Below are 7,979 nucleotides of genomic sequence, written 5' to 3' on the forward strand. Positions count from 1 at the left end.
CATATGACCATACATACATATATACATACATACATACATACATACATACATATATGTGACCATACATACATACATATATATATAAATTCTTTTTATAATTCTTTTAAATTTAAAATTTAAAATGCATTGTGACTTCTTGATGTTTTTGAATATTTTTGCATATGTTTATGAAATAAACATTGTTCAAATTGGAAAAGGAACGTTCTTTTTCACTTATGCACCATTAAGGTACAATGTTACCTACAGGCAACGAACCCCAAAAAAAATCCAAAAATAAAAATAAAAATAAAAATAAAAATAAAATTTCTTCAGATTATGTTTATTTAGTCTATTTTGAGACATTAAAACACATTTCCCTCACTGGCATCATAATGTGTACCATAGAGGGATATGACCATACATACATACATACATACATACATACATACATACATACATATGACTGTACATACATACATACACATACATACATATGAGCATACATACATACATACATACATACATACATACATACATACATATGACCGTACATACATACATACACATACATACATACATACAGTACATACATACATACATACATACTTATGACCATGCATACATACATACATGTGACCATACATACATACATACATACATAAATACATACATACATACTTATGACCTTATTACATACATATGAGCATACATACATATGAGCATACATTCATACATATGGCCAAACATATGACCATGCATACAAACATACATACATATGACCATACATACATACATACATACATATGACCATGCATACATACATACATGTGACCATACATACATACATACATACATACTTATGACCATACATGCATACATATGACCATACATACATACATACATACATACATATGACCATACATACATACATACATACATATGACCATACATACATACATACATACATACACACATATGACCATACATACATATAACCATACATACATACATACATACATACATACATACATACATATATATGACCATACATACATACATACATACATATATATATAAATTCTTTTTATAATTATTTTAAATTTAAAATTTAAAATGAATTGTGACTTCTTGATGTTATTGAATATTTTTGCATACGTTTATGAAATAAACAATGTTCAAATTGGAAAAGGAACGTTCTTTTTCACTTATGCACCATTATGGTACAATGTTGCCTACAGGCAACGAACCCCAAAAACTTCCAAAAATAAAAGTAAAACTAAAATTTCTTCAGATTATGTTTATTTAGTCTATTTTGAGACATAAAAACACATTTCCCTCACTGGCATCATAATGTGTACCATAGAGGGATATGACCATACATACATATGTACATACATACATACATATGACCATACATGCATACATACATACATACATACATACATGTGACCATGCATACATACATACATATGAGCATAAATACATACATATTTACATACATATGAGCATACATACATATGAGCATACATTCATACATATGGCCAAACATATGACCATGCATACAAACATACATACATATGACCATACATACATACATACATACATACATACATACATACATATGACCATATATACATACATATGAGAATACATACATACATATGACCATACATACATACATACATACATACTTATGACCATACATGCATACATATGACCATACATACATACATACATACATACATATGACCATACATACATATGACCATACATACATATATAAATACATACATACATACATACATATATATGACCATACATACATACATATATATATAAATTCTTTTTATAATTCTTTTAAATTTTAAATTTAAAATGAATTGTGACTTCTTGATGTTTTTGAATATTTTTGCATATGTTTATGAAATAAACAATGTTCAAATTGGAAAAGGAACATTCTTTTTCACTTATGCACCATTAAGGTACAATGTTGCCTACAGGCAACGAACCCCAAAAACTTCCAAAAATAAAAATAAAAATAAAATTTCTTCAGATTATGTTTATTTAGTCTATTTTGAGACATAAAAACACATTTCCCTCACTGGCATCATAATGTGTACCATAGAGGGATATGACCATACATACATACATACATGCATACATACATACATACATATGACCGTACATACATACATACACATACATACATACATACATATGAGCATACATACATACATACATAGGACCATACATGCATGCATACATACATACATACATACATACATATGAACATACATATATACATACATATGACCATACATACATACATACATACATATGAGCATAAATACATACATACATACATACATATGAGCATACATACATACATACGTACATACATATGAGCATACATACATATGACCATACATTCATACATATGGCCAAACATATGACCATGCATACAAACATACATAAATATGACCATACATACATACATACATACATAAATAAATATGACCATACATACATATGACCATGCATACATACATACATACATACATACATACATACATACATATGACCATGCATACATTCATATGACCATACATACATACACACATACATACATACATATGGTCATACATATGACCATGCATACATACAGACATACATACATACATACATACATACATATGAGCATACATGCATACATACATACATACATATGACCATGCATACATACATACATGTGACCATACATACATACATACATACATACATACATACATATGAGCATATATACATACATACATATGAGCATACATACATACATACATACATACATACATATGACCGTACATACATACATACACATACATACATATGAGCATACATACATACATACATATAACCATACATGCATACATACATACATACATACATATTAGCATACATACATACATACAAACATATGAGCATAAATACATAAATACATACATACATATGAGCATACATACATACATACATATGAGCATACATACATACATACGTACATACATATGAGCATACATACATATGAGCATACATTCATACATATGGCCAAACATATGACCATTCATACAAACATACATACATATGACCATACATTCATACAAACATACATACATATGACCATGCATACATACATATATACATATGACCATACATACATACATACAACATGCATACATACATACATACATACATACATACATATGACCATACATACAGGCATACATACATAGATACATACATACATACATACATATGACCATACATACATACATACATATAGACATACATATATATGACCATACATACATACATACATACATACATATAAATATAAATTCTTTTTATAATTCTTTTTAATTTAAAATTTAAAATGAATTGTGACTTCTTGATGTTATTGAATATTTCTGCATATGTTTATGTAATAAACAATGTTCAAATAGGAAAAGTAACGTTCTTTTTCACTTATGCACCATTATGGTACAATGTTGCCTACAGGCAACGAACCCCTAAAACTTTCAAAAATAAAAATAAAAATAAAATTTCGACATACATATGAGCATATATACATATATACATATGACCATACATACATATGACCATACATACATACATATGAGAATACATACATACATATGACCATGCATACATACATATGAGCATACATACATACATACATATGTCCATGCATACATACATATGACCATACATACATACATATGACCATACATATATACATACATACATATGACCATACATACATACATACAGACATACATATATATGACCATACATACATACATACATACATACATACATACATACATATATATATAAATTCTTTTTATAATTCTTTTTAATTTAAAATTTAAAATGAATTGTGACTTCTTGATGTTATTGAATATTTTTGCATATGTTTATGAAATAAACAATGTTCAAATTGGAAAAGGAACGTTCTTTTTCACTTATGCACCATTATGGTACAATGTTGCCTACAGGCAACGAACCCCAAAAACTTCCAAAAATAAAAATAAAAATTCTTCAGATTATGTTTATTTAGTCTATTTTGAGACATAAAAACACATTTCCCTCACTGGCATCATAATGTGTACCATAGACGGATATGACCATACATACATACATATGACCATACATGCATACATACATACATACATACATGTGACCATGCATACATACATACATATGAGCATACATACATACATACATACATATGAGCATACATACATACATACATACATACATATGAGCATACATACATACATACATATGACCATACATACATACATACATACATACATACATACATACATACATACGTACATACATATGAGGATACATACATATGACCATGCATACATTCATATGACCATACATACATACACACATACATACATACATATATACATACATACATATGGCCATGCATACATACATACATACATATGACTATACATACATATGACCATACATACATACATATGACCATACATACATACATACATACATACATATATATGACCATACATTCATACATACATACATACATATAAATTCTTTTTATAATTCTTTTAAATTTAAAATTTAAAATGAATTGTGACTTCTTGATGTTATTGAATATTTCTGCATATGTTTATGTAATAAACAATGTTCAAATAGGAAAAGTGACGTTCTTTTTCACTTATGCACCATTATGGTACAATGTTGCCTACAGGCAACGAACCCCTAAAACTTTCAAAAATAAAAATAAAAATAAAATTTCGACATACATATGAGCATATATACATATATACATATGACCATACATACATATGACCATACATACATACATACATACATACATATGAGAATACATACATACATATGACCATGCATACATACATATGAGCATACATACATACATACATATGTCCATGCATACATACATATGACCATACATACATACATATGACCATACATATATACATACATACATATGACCATACATACATACATACAGACATACATATATATGACCATACATACATACATACATACATACATACATACATACATATATATATAAATTCTTTTATAATTCTTTTTAATTTAAAATTTAAAATGAATTGTGACTTCTTGATGTTATTGAATATTTTTGCATATGTTTATGAAATAAACAATGTTCAAATTGGAAAAGGAACATTCTTTTTCACTTATGCACCATTAAGGTACAATGTTGCCTACAGGCAACGAACCCCAAAAACTTCCAAAAATAAAAATAAAAATAAAATTTCTTCAGATTATGTTTATTTAGTCTATTTTGAGACATAAAAACACATTTCCCTCACTGGCATCATAATGTGTACCATAGAGGGATATGACCATACATACATACATACATGCATACATACATACATACATATGACCGTACATACATACATACACATACATACATACATACATATGAGCATACATACATACATACATAGGACCATACATGCATGCATACATACATACATACATACATACATATGAACATACATATATACATACATATGACCATACATACATACATACATACATATGAGCATAAATACATACATACATACATACATATGAGCATACATACATACATACGTACATACATATGAGCATACATACATATGACCATACATTCATACATATGGCCAAACATATGACCATGCATACAAACATACATAAATATGACCATACATACATACATACATACATAAATAAATATGACCATACATACATATGACCATGCATACATACATACATACATACATACATACATACATACATATGACCATGCATACATTCATATGACCATACATACATACACACATACATACATACATATGGTCATACATATGACCATGCATACATACAGACATACATACATACATACATACATACATATGAGCATACATGCATACATACATACATACATATGACCATGCATACATACATACATGTGACCATACATACATACATACATACATACATACATACATATGAGCATATATACATACATACATATGAGCATACATACATACATACATACATACATACATATGACCGTACATACATACATACACATACATACATATGAGCATACATACATACATACATATAACCATACATGCATACATACATACATACATACATATTAGCATACATACATACATACAAACATATGAGCATAAATACATACATACATACATACATATGAGCATACATACATACATACATATGAGCATACATACATACATACGTACATACATATGAGCATACATACATATGAGCATACATTCATACATATGGCCAAACATATGACCATTCATACAAACATACATACATATGACCATACATTCATACAAACATACATACATATGACCATGCATACATACATATATACATATGACCATACATACATACATACAACATGCATACATACATACATACATACATACATACATATGACCATACATACAGGCATACATACATAGATACATACATACATACATACATATGACCATACATACATACATACATATAGACATACATATATATGACCATACATACATACATACATACATACATATAAATATAAATTCTTTTTATAATTCTTTTTAATTTAAAATTTAAAATGAATTGTGACTTCTTGATGTTATTGAATATTTCTGCATATGTTTATGTAATAAACAATGTTCAAATAGGAAAAGTAACGTTCTTTTTCACTTATGCACCATTATGGTACAATGTTGCCTACAGGCAACGAACCCCTAAAACTTTCAAAAATAAAAATAAAAATAAAATTTCGACATACATATGAGCATATATACATATATACATATGACCATACATACATATGACCATACATACATACATATGAGAATACATACATACATATGACCATGCATACATACATATGAGCATACATACATACATACATATGTCCATGCATACATACATATGACCATACATACATACATATGACCATACATATATACATACATACATATGACCATACATACATACATACAGACATACATATATATGACCATACATACATACATACATACATACATACATACATACATATATATATAAATTCTTTTTATAATTCTTTTTAATTTAAAATTTAAAATGAATTGTGACTTCTTGATGTTATTGAATATTTTTGCATATGTTTATGAAATAAACAATGTTCAAATTGGAAAAGGAACGTTCTTTTTCACTTATGCACCATTATGGTACAATGTTGCCTACAGGCAACGAACCCCAAAAACTTCCAAAAATAAAAATAAAAATTCTTCAGATTATGTTTATTTAGTCTATTTTGAGACATAAAAACACATTTCCCTCACTGGCATCATAATGTGTACCATAGACGGATATGACCATACATACATACATATGACCATACATGCATACATACATACATACATACATGTGACCATGCATACATACATACATATGAGCATACATACATACATACATACATATGAGCATACATACATACATACATACATACATATGAGCATACATACATACATACATATGACCATACATACATACATACATACATACATACATACATACATACGTACATACATATGAGGATACATACATATGACCATGCATACATTCATATGACCATACATACATACACACATACATACATACATATATACATACATACATATGGCCATGCATACATACATACATACATATGACTATACATACATATGACCATACATACATACATATGACCATACATACATACATACATACATACATATATATGACCATACATTCATACATACATACATACATATAAATTCTTTTTATAATTCTTTTAAATTTAAAATTTAAAATGAATTGTGACTTCTTGATGTTATTGAATATTTCTGCATATGTTTATGTAA

The sequence above is a fragment of the Lutjanus erythropterus genome, chromosome 14 (genome assembly GCF_056507025.1).
Source record: "Lutjanus erythropterus isolate fLutEry1 chromosome 14, fLutEry1.hap2, whole genome shotgun sequence".
Lineage (NCBI taxonomy): Eukaryota > Metazoa > Chordata > Actinopteri > Lutjaniformes > Lutjanidae > Lutjanus > Lutjanus erythropterus.